This window comes from Mauremys mutica, chromosome 4 (assembly GCF_020497125.1).
Source record: "Mauremys mutica isolate MM-2020 ecotype Southern chromosome 4, ASM2049712v1, whole genome shotgun sequence".
Classification (NCBI taxonomy): Eukaryota; Metazoa; Chordata; order Testudines; family Geoemydidae; genus Mauremys; species Mauremys mutica.
The window spans coordinates 3855688-3871471 of record NC_059075.1 but is presented as its reverse complement, the minus strand read 5'-3'; the positions used below and the strand labels follow the sequence as shown (position 1 = coordinate 3871471).

The 15784-nt window shown below is 43.2% G+C and overlaps 2 long non-coding RNA genes across 2 annotated transcripts; one reads left to right on the top strand and one right to left on the bottom strand.

Annotated features, from left to right (window-relative positions):
• The first annotated feature begins 3735 nt into the window (after positions 1 to 3735).
• LOC123368032 lies at positions 3736 to 6623 on the top strand. Its single transcript, XR_006578670.1, has 3 exons — positions 3736 to 3964; positions 4130 to 4395; positions 6431 to 6623. It is a non-coding gene; the product is annotated as an uncharacterized LOC123368032 (long non-coding RNA).
• Positions 5681 to 14628, bottom strand: LOC123368031. Its single transcript, XR_006578669.1, has 3 exons — positions 14498 to 14628; positions 6439 to 6545; positions 5681 to 5949 (listed from the first exon to the last, which is right to left on the bottom strand). It is a non-coding gene; the product is annotated as an uncharacterized LOC123368031 (long non-coding RNA).
• Between the last annotated feature and the right edge of the window lie 1156 nt (positions 14629 to 15784).

The following is a 15784-nucleotide window of genomic DNA, read 5'->3' as shown; positions in this document are numbered from 1 at the left end:
ATCTTTTAGGAACTGCCAGCTCCCTTTGATGCCTTTTCTTCCTAATTGGTCTTTCCACGAGACCATGCCTCATATTTCTCTGAACTGGTTGAAATCCACCTTTCACTTGATAATTGCCCTATTCTGTTTATTTCCTCTGAAGCATCTGTCAGAGACAGAATACTGGGCTACATGGACCATTGGTCTGACCTAGTATGGTTGTTCTTATGTTCTCATGATCATTCATTTACGCTTTCCATATGACCCTTTACACTGGGAAAGCCCCCCCCCCATACCAGTTTGTCAAGCCACCTTCAGATCCTCACCGGTGTCCTGCCTTCTCCTACATGCCTACAGGAAGCATAGCCATTACCAGACAGGCAACAATTTCATATACCCGCACTTGCTGCAAGGTCTAGGAAGAATGCGATGGGTTCAGGAGCAATTGACTATTCTAAAGTTCATTCTGTTAATGGGTTGCTGTTATTTTTAAAGTTTGTCAGGTTTTTTTAAGCAAAAACACACATCCCTCTAGTTGTAGTATAGCTTATGTGACACTCACACACTACGCACATTGTAATGGCCTTTCAGAGCGATTATAGCATCAGTGAGACTATTATCCATTCACTTCCACCATAACATCTTATCGACATTGCTCACATTAGATATAAAAACTTTATGGAAAGTGATAAAGCTGTTGCACGCAGCAGCAGTTTTTCCATCATAAATGTCTTGGCCCATTTTAAAGACACTTCTTTCCAGAGACCAAGCAGCATCAGTTCACACTACCAATAAAAAAAAAGTTACGCTGCTTCTTATTTTTAACAAAAGCCTAGAGTTGAACAATAGTTTCTGAAGTCACATAAATATTTACCCTTTAATTTCAAAGGACTCAGCCAATTTACACCATTCTTGGTGCAAACAATGTGAACCTGGAAAAATAAGTATTACCCCTTTCAACCCAAAGAGAATTGCAGCAACTACAATACTAAACCACGGGAGGAAAGGTTTATCCATGAAAGCCTGATAGACCCTTCACTAATGCAGTAAGCACCATATGGAAGTGTTGCAGACACCCCATTATTGTTTTATGGTGTAATGCTTGCTATTACTAGGCTGAAGAATCCTTCAGCATACAGCTGATAGTCTTAAGGAAGAGATCTACCAAGTATAACGAGTTTAAAAAAAAATTAGGTAAGCTCCTGAAGGACAGATCCATCAATGGCTAATAGCCAAGATGGTTGGGGATGCAATCCCATGCTCTGGATGTCCCTAAACCTCCAGCAGCTGGGACTGGATGACTGGGGATGGATCACTTGAAATTGCCTGTTCTGCTCATTCCCTCTGGCACTGAGCACTGTGGGAAGACAGGACACTGGGCTAGATAGACCAATTGGTCCGATCTAATATGGCCGTTATGTGACATCTGGACCAAATGCAGCCCTGGCAAGAGTTGGCATGATTTCAGTTGCGTCTGAGGAGCAGTGGCAGTACTTGATGTAACCCTGGAAGTCTTATTTTACTGTTACTACTTAATGCAGATTACAATTAATTTCTAATCTTTGAAGAGGACATACCAGTGTGGGGATCATAGGTTGCATGAGTGAAAATTGTATCCTTGAGAGCACTGAAGAACTAAGGGCATGTCTACACAGGAAAGTTAAACCAAATTAACTAAAGGAGTCAATTTAAAGTGCATGAGTTAAAGCACCTTCCACTCCTAATTCAGAAGTTTGCTTTAGCTTACTTCATCAGTGAATGAAACAAAAGCAAACTAAGGCCACTTTATTTCTGAATACAAAATGTTAACATAGGATTTTAATGCACTTTAAATTAATTCAGCTTAACTTTCCTGAGCATGCCCATGACATGCCCCAAGACAGATATTCCCTTCCAAGCTACACTTCCCTGCAGGGCCTCCTTCCTCTCTCAGCCTTTTGTCTAGAAGAGTTTTGCAAAGATTTCTTAACTGGTTGCTCATCCTTCGTCATTACAATACATTGTACATGCTGCAGGGGTTCTCAAATTGGGGGTCTTGACCCCTCAGGAAGTTGCAAAGTTATTATGTGGGGGTCGTGAGCTGTCAGCCTCCACCCCCAAACCCTGCTTCACCTCCAGCATTTATAATAGTGTTTAAATATTAAAAAAAAGGGGTTTCAAAATGTATGGGGGGGAGGTCCGCACTAAGAGGCTTGCTGTGTGAAAGTCTGAGAACCGCTGGGGCTTCTAGAACTCTAAGGACTCTTTTCTGTCTCATAATAAGATCACACCAGCAAATGTTCCAAGGTATTGCATTTACTTTGTGCTCAAGGTAAGCAGTTTAACAGTCATCCCAAGTAAATATGTATCTTTACATTTAGCATCGCACTGGTGTGAGTTATTTATATGAATGAATGAATAAGGATTACACACTATCTATGGAAACAAGACCGAAGAGAAACAAATAAGCATCATTTAGAATTGTTATGAAGTCAAGTAATTATTAGGGGGCGGGGAGACTTGGAGTTAAGTAGCACATGTTCTCTGCCTGACCTGTGAAGCATGCAGCACTTTGCTGTAGTGCGTGAGTGTCACATAAGCTATACTACAACTAGAGGGTTGCCTCATTCAAAAAGTCTTCCAAAAAAAAAAAAAAACAACCTAGAAAAGTTTTGTTTTAATTATGCCAGGAATTTTAATAAATGAACCTCTTGATCAGTATTAAAAAGTTTCAAAACATGGCATGGTTTCTCAGTGCAAAGTCATCATTATGTTTATATGGATATAACAACTAATTGTTTTTAAAAAAAAAAAAACCTAAGCAAGGTGGAAAAATATTCTCTCATTCTCAGTGGCAAATTGCTTCAGGATTTTGCATGGTTTCATTAATATTCATTCTTAACAGAATTCATTAAATTGTTCACAATAGTCTAATTCACAGCAGTGGGCCAAGATTAGCTTGGCAATTATAATAGCAAAGCAGCCGAGACTATTAATGACAGGTAATAATGCAGCTGCCTTAATGCCCAATGACAGCAGTTCATGTCAAGCTGTTAAAGAGATGTAAAGGAACGCATTCTGCAGAGAGGAGCCTCCTAAAAACCATCTGCTTGAGCATCCAATTTCACAGTGTAAATAGCTTATAACGAACATATGCACAGGCTTGACAAATGAGAAAAAAACCCAACTGACAAAATCCACAAGATGCAACCAGGGTATTTCAGTGGAAAATGATCTTCCCAAGTGCATGGTAATAAAGCCATGTAAAGACGAAGATTAGAAGGGCTATCCCAGGTGTAGATATAAAATTCTCATTTTCTTCACGTTGACTGACATCTGTGAGTCTTTTCAACAGAGAGGAGCTCAAGCCAAAACCCCAGCTCTGAACTTCACACCTCTATAATGAGAGAAAGTGACCCACCTTCCTCTCACCTCAGAGGTGAGCACTCAAGCTCAAAAGATTAAAATCCAGACCAAATTCAAACTTGACCCAAGATTTAGGATGTTCGAATCATCCTATTAATTCAGATCAGCCAAGAGGCAGATTCAAGGTTTTGGCCTAGAGCAAATCTCTATTTTGGGGATTCGGAAAGTCAATACTCTGCCCTTGAAAGCCCTTGGTTTTGAACCAACAAGGGCTACAATCCTCTGGATGGACCAATTGGCTATGAAATCTCATACTTCTCTAAAATGGTTGTCCTGGTTACCATTCTTATATGAGTTCTATTGTATCTGGTCAATTCATGTTCACATTAAAGCTACATTTCAATGTGAAGCAACTGATAATTTGCTTTAGTGCTCCTGAATGTACACACTTTGGTCCTGCAGTCCTAAATCAACATCGACTTCAATAGAGGGACTTATTAAACCTGGTGATAAATGAGCACCACAGATACCTTTTTGACTATTGTGACAAAGTCAGACCTGCCAGTTCTGGAAGTGTGATTGAAGGCAGGTGTATCAGACTTAGGAAACAGTGCTTTGACCATCCCAAGAACTGAAAGAGGTTAGTGCAAGTTAATTATGGCCTTGGAGAAAGAAGTCCTCTCCCCGTGGGTGGGAGGGAGGAAGTGCAAGCTGCAGAACAGTTGTTTGCAGCAAGGGGGAAAAGGCCTCTTTTAGATGAAGAGCTGCTTTTCTCTATGGGAAATCTTGTGTTTATTTCTGTTAGCGAAGGGGGCCTGGATTCCCACCGAAGCTGGACCCAGCATGGATTAGAGAGGATGGCTGGTGACCAGTAGCCTGTATAAGAAGAGGCAGTACCCCAGTGGGCGTTAGAAAAGGCATTCTGTTTAAAGAAACCTCTTGGGCCAACCCTATAATTAGTTTAAATAAACCAGCATTCAGAATTAAACTGCTGGAGTAGGACTGATTCACTCCAGGCCCCCACCACCACGCCAAAGGGAGAAAAGCTGAGTATTGCTGTGACAAAAAGAGGTGAGTTGCCACATGAAGTCTGAGTGGAATTTTTCCAATGGGTAACTGTAGTGGTGCCTCGCTCTCCAGTGCACAAGGAGGCCACCCTGCCTCACTGCCGTAACATTACTACAAGAGGAAGTACTGAAAGGTAAGAGCGCGTGCTGGAAGCTTTACTTCCCCAACTCTAAGTTGTCATTGTTGAGCTGATGTGCACAAGATACAGTAAGTTAGATAGTGGGTCAGGGACCATCTTTTAGTTCTGTGTTTCCACAGTGCCTGGCAAGGTGGGTGCATTTTCATGACTCTGGTAATACAACCAACAGTCGCTATGACTGGTCTGGTAACGCCTGATCAAAGTGCGCCAGCACTCGAGAGAGGAACCATCACACACACCAAAAGGCAAATCAAAGTCTATTTTGTACATCAGTTTCCTCACTTCATGAGCCTGATCCAAAGCCCACTGAAGTCAATGGAACAAGTCAATGCAAGTCTTGTTCCATTGATTTCAGTGGGCTTTGGATTAGCCTTGTTATGGTGCAGAGGTAGCCACACCAGAATCTAACACAACCTTAGAGATTCTCTTTGACAGTGAACAAAATGGTTCATATCTTAAGTGAGTTTTAACTACCTTAAAAAAAAACACACAACATACCACACACATGGATCTTTGGGGAACTACAGCTTGTTTTGATGTTTTGGCTGCACAATTTGAAGTCCTGGAAATTTTATAACAAATTATTGATGTTTGGGAAAATTTTTCTATGGAACATCTCACTGTTCTTTCTACTCCTCCAGCAGAAAGATACAGACTTTGAGCCTATCCATGACTGTAGCTATCATTGTCTCCATAACAGGTATTCATAGAACAACATTTTTAATTAAGTTCATGTAATTTTTTAAAATGTAGCTTAAAGCACACATTTGTCCTATTGAATTTCATCCTTCAGACCATTTCTCCAGTTTGTCCACATCATTTTCAATTTTAACTCATTATCCACTATAAAAACCAATAGATCAGGGGACTATGTAAATAGAGCAGTCTACAACTTCCAATTACTTACATTTTCTGGAGAAATATAAGTACCTTAAATGGCAATGTAGTCTTAATCTGTGTCCAGATTAATGCTTTGCTCCATTTGCTAAATAAACCTACTGGTTTTGTATGCAGTGTTGTTGTAGCCGTGTCAGTCCCAGGATATTAGAGAGACCAGGTGAGTGAGGTAATATCTTTTATTGGACCAACTTCTGTTGGTGAGAGACAAGCTTTTGAGCGTACACTGAGCTCTTCTTAAATTTCTGGGAAAGGTACTCATAGTTCACAGCTAAATACAAGATAGAACAGATAGTTTAGCATAAGCAGTTAGCACATATTCTAAGGGACCATTTCAAGTGAAGTGGCCCATTAACACCCTTGAAGTCATAGGACAAGGAGGGGGATTCTATGCAGCTGTCAGGAGGGGTCTTGCTGGCCCCCTGCCCCCTCAGAGATGGTGTGTAGTAACCCAGGCCTGCTCCACCACATCTACCAACAGCATTGGAGCCAGCAGGCAAAGGAACTGCAGTGCCCAACTCCTGTCAGAGTGGAGAAGAGAAATTCCAATGAGGCCCCTGTCGTCCCCACAGCCAGCAAAGGAAGAGGCCCCCTGGACACAGGGAGGGGAAGAGACGAGTCTCGCCAGCATCTCCCTCGCCTCCCCCTTTGGATAGGAAGCATTATTACCAAGCCCAAAAGTTCAAAATTTTGGAGTCAGACCCCCAAAAATCAGGTTTGTTCCAGTTGGATTTTTTGTGACTACTCTGCGGTTTTTGGCCCATCTTGGTGAGTTTTTTTACTCCCCCCTTACACACAACCCCAGTGTACATGACAGCAACTTTTGCCAACTCTCCCAAACAGAGTAAGGGGATTCTGGCCCCCTCTGAGGGCACTAGGGTGACCAAATGTCCCAATTTTATTAGGACAGTCCCAATATGCAGGGCTTTCTCTTATATAGGCACCTATTACCTCCCACCCCCATCCCAATTTTTCACACTTGCTATCCGGTCACCCTCGCAGGTACTCACTGCCGCCTGAAGCTTCCAGCCTCTCAGACCCCAGAATCTCTCTCCCACAGCACTCAAGTAGAACATAACTGACACCTACATCCTACAAAGGCTTGGTCTGGTGTGTCCTGGAGAGGAAAGTGAAATACTTTGTGAATGTTTCATGAAGGAGGATCCCAGCCAGCTGGACTGAAGTGCTGCAGGGATTTTGGGTGAGCAACACCTTAAAGACAGTCATTTTCAACCTTTCTTCATTTGCAGGCCCCTAAAAAAATTTTTTGAATGGAGGTACGGACCCCTTTGGAAATCTTAGATATGGTCTCCGTTAAGATCTAAGAATATCTTGTTAGTTGAGATTTTCATGTATCACTTGACTTCAGGAGTCAGGGCTTTAAGAAAGCCACCAAATAGGAGACTCCCAATAAAACGAGAGACTCCCAACACTGCGTACCGCACACCAAATGCTCTGCCGGCATAACGTCACTAAAGTCAGTGGAGTTACACTAGCAGAGCATTTGCTCTTAATTGGACCCCTTGTTGGTACAGCTGCAGCTGCTATTACCACAGATGCTGTGACCTTCCACTGTGCTCCACGGCTGAGAGAGTGTGGGGAAATGGACAGTGCATGGAGTTACGTACTGCCTCGCTGCAGCTGGACTGCTAGGGAGTCATTATCTGGGTCAGGCACTGCTTCCAAAGCTGAAGGCTCAGGTTAATTAGTTCTTTACTGAGCCACGAATGGCAAAGGTTTTAAAAGACAGAATGATTAATCATTAAAAACCCCACACATCTAACCTTGAAATGTGATTGACTTTTTCCAGGCTTCCTGAACGTGAAAGACATTGTGGGAAGGCAGCCATTATAATTTACCTGCAATGCGCGGAAAAGTCAGTCTCCAGCATGCAATAAGATCTTTTTCCACCACTATTTGGGGTGGTAAGGGAGGACTCAGGTTGTAACTGGACCTTTTGAAATATCATCTTCAGACACTACTAAAGATCTCCCTTACATTTACCTCTAGCTGCAAGGAATCTACCAATGCATTATACAAAGCAAGTGGCAGGACATCTTAAGGACATATTTGCATGACTTGTCCCCAGCAATCAATCATCTCCAACATTCCCTTTGTCATCTCCAATGACTCGCCTATTGCTACTAGCTCCCTCTCCCACAAATCCTCTGCCTCTCTCCCTAGAGACTGATGTTATTCCTAGGAACCCCTAGAAGGCCCAACCTTCTGTATGATGCTAGCAGGTGGGAGCCAAATGCACAGCTGCACACCATTTCTTTGGAACATCATACTGCAGAGTTGACCAAGTCATATTTCCTGAAAGAGATGCATAGCTCTCCCTAAGCACTGTTTAATTTTTTCATTGGTATTAATGGTCCCAAATCAAAATTAGAAACAAAGGAACTCATATCCTTGTCTTAAAACAGACTCAGTATGGCAAACTATGAATCAAGTTAAATCTGCAGATGCAACAGAAAAACCTAGAAACTGTCACATGGGAAGTGTAGAATTCTGTAATATACCTCAGTCATTTGAAAGAGCCCTGATCCACCTAATCATAGAATCATAGAATCTCAGGGTTGGAAGGGACCTCAGGAGGTCATCTAGTCCAACCCCCTGCTCAAAGCAGGACCAAACCCAACTAAATCATCCCAGCCAGGGCTTTGTCAAGCCTGACCTTAAAACCTCTAAGGAAGGAGATTCCACTACCTCCCTAGGTAACCCATTCCAGTTCTTCACCACCCTACTAGTGAAAAAGTTTTTCCTAATATCCAACCTAAACCTCCCCCTCTGCAACTTGAGACCATTACTCCTTGTTCTGTCATCTTCTACCACTGAGAACAGTCTAGATCCATCCTCTTTGGAACCCCCTTTCAGGTAGTTGAAAGCAGCTATCAAATCCCCCCTCATTCTTCTCTTCTGCAGACTAAACAATCCCAGTTCCCTCAGCCTCTCCTCATAAGTCATGTGCTCCAGCCCCCTAATCATTTTTGTTGCCCTCCGCTGGACTCTCTCCAATTTATCCACATCCTTCTTGTAGTGTGGGGCCCAAAACTGGACACAGTACTCCAAATGAGGCCTCACCAGTGCTGAGTAGAGGGGGATGATCACATCCCTTGATCTGCTGGAAATGCCCCTACTTATACAACCCAAAATGCCATTAGCCTTCTTGGCAACAAGGGCACACTGTTGACTCATATTCAGCTTTTCGTCCACCGTAACCCCTAGGTCCTTTTCTGCAGAACTGCTACCCAGCCATTCGGTCCCTAGTCTGTAGCAATGCATGGGATTCTTCCGTCCTAAGTGCAGGACTCTGCACTTGTCCTTGTTGAACCTCATCATATTTCTTTTGGCCCAATCCTCTAATGTGTCTAGGTCCCTCTGTATCCTATCCCTACCCTCCAGCGTATCAACCACTCCTCCCAGTTTAGTGTCATCTGCAAACTTGCTACGGGTGCAGTCCACACCATCCTCCAGATCGTTAATGAAGATATTGAACAAAACCGGCCCCAGCACCGACCCTTGGGGCACTCCACTTGATACCGGCTGCCATCTAGACATGGAACCATTGATCACTACCCGTTGAGCCCGACCATCTAGCCAGTTTTCTATCCACCTTACCGTCCATTCATCCAGCCCAGACTTCTTTAATTGCTGGCAAGAATACTGTGGGAGACTGTATCAAAAGCTTTGCTAAAATCCAGAAATAGTACATCCACTGCTTTCCCCTCATCAACAGAGCCGGTTATCTCATCATAGAAGGCAATTAGGTTAGTCAGGCATGACTTGCCCTTGGTGAATCCATGCTGACTGTTCCTGATCACTTTCCCCTCCTTTAAGTGGTTCAGGATTGATTCCTTGAGGACCTGTTCCATGATTTTTCCAGGGACTGAGGTGAGACTGACTGGCCTGTAGTTCCCTGGATCTTCCTTCTTCCCTTTTTTAAAGATGGGCACTACATTAGCCTTTTTCCAGTCATCCGGGACCTCCCCCGATCGCCATGATTTTTCAAAGATAATGGCCAATGGCTCTGCAATCTCATCGGCCAACTCCTTTAGCACCCTCGGATGCAGCGCATCCGGCCCCATGGACTTGTGCTTGTCCAGCTTTCCTAAATAGCCCCGAACTACTTCTTTCTCCACAGAGAGCTGGTCACCTCCTCCCCATACCGTGCTGCACAGTGCAGCTGTCTGGGAGCTGACCTTGTCTGTGAAGACAGAGGCAAAAAAAGCATTGAGTACACTAGCTTTCTCCACATCCTCTGTCACTAGGTTCCCTCCCTCATTCAGCAAGGGGCCCACACTTTCCTTGACTTTCTTCCTGTTGCTAACATACCTAAAGAAACCCTTCTTGTTACTCCTAACATCTCCGGCTAGCTGCAACTCCAAGTGTGATTTGGCCTTCCTGATTTCACACCTGCATGCCTGAACAATACTTTTATACTCCTCCCTGGTTATTTGTCCAATCTTCCACTTCTTGTAAGCTGTTCTTTTGTGTTTAAGACGAGCAAGGATTTCACTGTTAAGCCAAGCTGGTCGCCTGCCATATTTACTTCTCTTCCTACACATCGGGATGGTTTGTTCCTGCAACCTCAATAAGGTTTCTTTGAAATACAGCCAGCTTTCCTCGACTCCTTTCCCCGTCATGTTATTCTCCCAAGGGACCTTGCCCATCAGTTCCCTGAGGGAGTCAAAGTCTGCTTTTCTGAAGTCCAGGGTCTCTGTTCTACTGCTTTCCCTTTTTCCTTGTGTCAGGATCCTGAACTCGACCATCTCATGGTCACTGCCCCCCAGGTTCCCATCCACTATTGCTTCCTCTACTATTTCTTCCCTGTTTGTGAGCAGCAGGTCAAGAAGAGCTTTTCCCCTAGTTGGTTCCTCCAGCACTTGCACCAGGAAATTGTCCCCTACACTTTCCAGAAACTTCCTGGATTGTCTGTGCAGTGCTGTATTGCTCTCCCAGCAGATATCGGGGTGATTAAAGTCACCCATGAGAACCAGGGCCTGTGATCTAGCAACTTCTGTTAGTTGCTGGAAGAAAGCCTTGTCCACCTCATCCCCCTGGTCCGGTGGTCTGTAGCAGACTCCCACCACGACATTACCCTTGTTGTTCATACTTCTAAATTCATACTTCTAAATCCAGAGAGTTTTCATGCTGATACAATTGTGGTACATCATCATATGGATCATCTGATGTTGCAAGGTTTCCGAACAGCTTAAAATTCCTCTGAGGAATTCTAGCTTATACAATGTAACAAGTTTTGTTTTCCTCTTCTCATTCACCACGCTGAACAAAACACCCCTTCATAAATACTGTTCTAACAATGCTGGTGCACTTTGGAATGGTCTGGTGCATTTATACAACCAAAGTGAGCAAGAATCTATGTTTAGCCAACAATTTTTAGGCTGCCTAGTTTTCCCTAACTAAAATTTCTGCAATATAGCTGAAGGATTGTTAGAAAGCTTTCCCTCCCCGCGTGGTTCTTGTCATGCAGACAGAAAGCAGAAGACCAAGGTGCAGGCAATGCGATGTTTATTGGGGTTAGTTTCCAGCAAACATGTCCATAACTGATGCCACAGAGGCTTGTTTCCCAGGGTCCCATTCCCCCCTATTTAGCAGGCACAATTATACCTGCAATGCAGGCCCTCGGTCCCACCCCTTACAACTTATGGTCATATTCCATTTTGGAGGGTCATGAGTCTGGGGTCTTTGTCCCACCTCTTCTGTATCCCCTGGGAGGAGTAAGGAGTGAGGTTGTGCTACGGTCAGGGATGGGCAAGTGTTTTATACCTTCCCTCCAATTCCCACTTGCCCCTTGTGACTGGCTGCTTGACCTTGCCTTGAGACAGGAGTTGAGGCCGTCTTCAAGTGTGCGCTCGTATGTTATACTCCCCCCATGCCCAGCAACACTTCAACTACTCTTAGCTGTTCCCATTATACTAACAACCCCATTTGTCTAGGCAAAAGCAACACATACAGTGTCTTTGTCCTTTGTTTACACATATTAGTAAGGATCCTTTTGGTCACACTTTAGTTAAAAATAAGTATCAAAAATCACACAGGCAAACAAAACCCAAAATTCTCTCTCAGTCAAAGATACAGGCCTAAATCATACATTGTTATTAACATTCCTAACAAGGATTTAGGATTTTTTCCTTCACCTCATCCTAAGCAAAACAAAACAATATTTCACTGTCATTCTGCTGACAAATCCGAGCCCCTCTTCTCTTTCAGAGAGCCTCCTGGCCTGAGAACCAATGTTCTTCCTCCGTGCAAGCACAGCAAGGACATGGGAAGACCACTGAAGGACAATATTAAATCAGGTTTCACAGGAGGAGGAACAGAAACATTTAGTCAAACAGAAAAGCAAAAATGGATGGGAATGTTTAAAGTAGGATGGTGGAGCCAGGCAATTTGCCTTTGTCAGGAACCCCTTCTCCTTCAGTAGTGGTATCCAGCTGTATATATGTAAATAGTTAGCTAATTAAGTTGGGCCTTTTGCAAGTGGGAAATGATGTAATGCTAATCAATGCAGTAAACTGCTCCACCAATGCTGCTGAAAAGGAAATTCTCCAATATGGAGATGTTTTAAAGGCTTTGGAAGCCTTCCTGGAGAATATCATTTGGAAAATCAACCCCAAGGTAAAAAATACACAACTAGAAGCACATAAGAGTGGCCATACTGGGTCAGACCAAAGGTCCATCTAGCCCAGTATCCTGTCTTTGACAGTGGCCAATGCCAAGTACCCCAAAGGGAATGCTGATTACCTGTTCTGTTAAAGTGATCCATCCCCTGTCTCCCATTCCCAGATTCTGGCAAACAGAGGCTAGGAACACCATCCCTGCCCATCCTGGCTAATAGCCATTGATGGACCTATCCTCCATGAATTTATCTAGTTCTTTTTTTAACCCTATTATAATCTTGGCCTTCAGAACATTCTCTGGCAAGGAGTTCCACACATTGACTGTGCATCGTGTGAAGAAGTACTTCCTTTTGTTTGTTTTAAACCTGCTGCCTATTAATTTCATTGGGTGACCCCTAGCTCTTGTGTTATGAGGAGTAAATAACACTTCCTTATTTACTTTCTCCACATCACTCATGATTTATAGACCTCTATCATATCCCTCCTTAGTCATCTCTTTTCCAAGCTGAAAAGTCCCAGTCTTTTTAATCTCTCCTCATACGGCAGCTGTTCCATACCCCTAATCATTTTTGTTGCCCTTTTCTGAACCTTTTTCCAATAGATCTTTTTTGAGAGGGGCAACCACATCTGCACACAGTATTCAAGATGTGGGCGACCATGGATTTATATAGAGGCAGTATGATATTTTCTGTCTTATTATCTACCCGTTTCTTAACGATGCCCAACATTCTGTTCACTTTTTTGACTGCCACAGCACATTGAGTGGATGTTTCCAGAGAATTATCCCTAATGACTCCAAGATCTCTTTCTTGAGTGGTAACAGCTAATTTAGACCCCCATCATTTGACATGTATAGTTGGGATTATGTTTTCCAATGTGCATTACTTTGCATTTATCAACATTGAATTTCATCTGACATTGTTACCCAGTCACCCAGTTTTGAGAGATCTTTTCGTAGCTCTTCGCAGTCTGCTTGGGACTTAACTATCTTGATTAGTTTTATATCTGCAAATTTTGCCACATCACTGTTCAGCCCCTTTCTCCAAATCATTTATGAATATATTGAATAGGACTGGTCCCAGTACAGATCCCTGGGGGACACCACTATCTACCTCTCTCCATTCTGAGAACTGACCATTTATTCCTACCTTGTGTTTCCAATCTTTTAACCAGTTACCAATTCATGAGAGGACCTTCCCTCTTATCCCACAACTGCTTACTTTTAAGAACCTTTGGTGAGGGACCTTGTCAAAGGCTTTATGAAAATCTAAGTACACTATATCCACTGGATCCCCCAATGCAAAGTAGCAGTTTTTGCAAAAGAGGTTTATGTGTCAGTAAAGTTGTAGTTCCTTTCAGAACTCTCCCAGATCAGGGAACTTCTTAGGAAGTTTTCAAGTAAGATGCTGGAAGGAATTGAGATCCCAGAAGCAAGAGACTTTCAAACAGATCCAAAAATCCATCAGGTCCAAAAATACTAGACTGAATGATTACAGGTTCCTTATAATGTGATCCTGGTGAATGCAGATTGGGATCATTACTACAGAATGCTGAGCCTGTACAGCTTGTCTCTAGTACGCTATTCCCAAGAGAACAAAACTACACTCAAATAGAGAAGGAATGACTAGCCATTTTGTTTTGAATGCACCAAATTTGCCTGGTATTTCCTGCAACCTGGTTGTGGACAGAGACCTTTGGACTCAAATTTCAAAAAGCCATTGTAATCAGCTCCCAAACTCCTTCCAAGACGGAGTGAAAACTCAAATATTACTTGGGTGTATTGTCCAAAGCGGGGCTCTGATGTTCATTGCAGCTTTTTTGTCCAAAGCAGAAGTGCCACAGGAGTGACTGCTGTGACCCTTGAATCAGATCTTTTGCAGGCATCAGGAACCTGGACACATCAGCCAAGCAGAACTCCTTGGTGTGATATAAGCAACTACTGCAGATACAGAGATGTACCCAAAAGACAGAACACTAAGCACTCAGAACAGCGGTTGTGTCAGGATGGCCAGACTGAAACGAAGAGAAGCCACTTTGTATTCATGAATATTGGGACATACAGAGAAGAACTGATAGTACTATCAGTTGTTCTCTGAAAAAGCAGTAGGGTCAGAATAGCTAGAGACATGTGTCCTGCCTGGCTAACCCACATGAACCTGAGCCATATTGCTGCTGAAGCATGGCTGCGAAACATCCAGAGATGTCCTGTATTAGCCAAACATGAGCAAGGAGGTGATTGACTTCATAGGACAGTACAGCATCTGCAATGAATTCCTAGCAAATCAACAAATGGAACAACGCATGATGCATGAAATACCTGATCAACTGTGGACCATGGTAGATATGGACTGATGTTTATCAGGAAAACAAGTATCCCTGGTGAGGCATCATTACAGTTCAGATTATTGGGAAATAGATTACTTACATAAAACAGCAGCAGCCTGTTACTGAATGTGGCAACAGTCAGTTGGCCCAGAATGGAACTTTTTGCAGATAATGGGACTCAGTTTGCAGCCAGAAATCTGCAGCTTGCATCATCAGGATTTGAACATAGTATGCTCTCTCTCAACTGAAAGCCAATTTAGTGACAAAGCAGATACAGCTGTTAAGAGAACCAGGAAACTATTAAGGTATACCAGGACAATAAAAAACCCTGGACAGCAACACTCTCACCCACAGAGGGCACGGGCAGTCTCATGTCACATCACAGCACTTCTTTTCTCACCACAGCTGACAGTCTGCAGCAAATAGACTTTTGAAACCAGAAGTAGTGGAAGAGATGACACAACAAATTAAATAGTGGTGATGGGAAACCAGATTCTTCTATGACAGAGGTAGAGATCTCCATGAACTTCAGCTAGCATAACAAATATGAGTACAGCCTGCACCAGATGACCGGAACAAGAGATGGTGGGGTCAGGGAAATCTATACAAAGAGTAGCACCAAGGCGCTTGACAGAAGTACAAGAACAACCCTACGGCTTAGCATATCCAAATACTATACAGTTCACTGAAGTTATTCAATTTCCATTATAGGAAGAGACATTACAAGAGAGGTCTGTACAGGTTATGTGCAGCTAGCAGATAAGGTGCCAGTAGACAACACTCGAGAACATGTAGCACAGTTTGTTGGTTTTGAAGGCCCAATAAAGTGTGCATGGCAAATGGCATCTTGGTGCAACATATTACAGAGCCCTTAACAATGTTTGATTCAATCTAGGGAACCTATATGGAGAGCAAGGAGACCTTGGTGGATAAGCTCTGTATCATGACCAGTGGAACTGCACCCAAAGGATCCATATTCCCTAGAAGGACAGCAGGAAAAGGGACCTACTCAGCTACATGGACAGAGAAATGCACAGGATTTAATCAAATTCTACTTGTTCAGACAGCCTGCATTCAGTTTCACTCTTTGCTAATGAAACAAGCTCCACCTGGAACAGAGTTTCCAGCACGGCTTGACTCTCCACTTGTCAGTTAATTACCATCGAAAGAGCCTGGATCCCAGCTGTCCCAGGCACTGCACCTGAGACCTCACACCCTGCACTCTTCTGGTATGCAGATGCAACCCTAACAGTGAGGCTAGAGGGGGCTTCAATATTGCCAACCCCCAGTGTTCATAAATCATAATTTAAAAAATAATTGGGGATTTATTTTGCCTATTGGGTTTTTAGCCTTAGGGTGCATTTGGCTCACCTTTGACAGCTTTCTT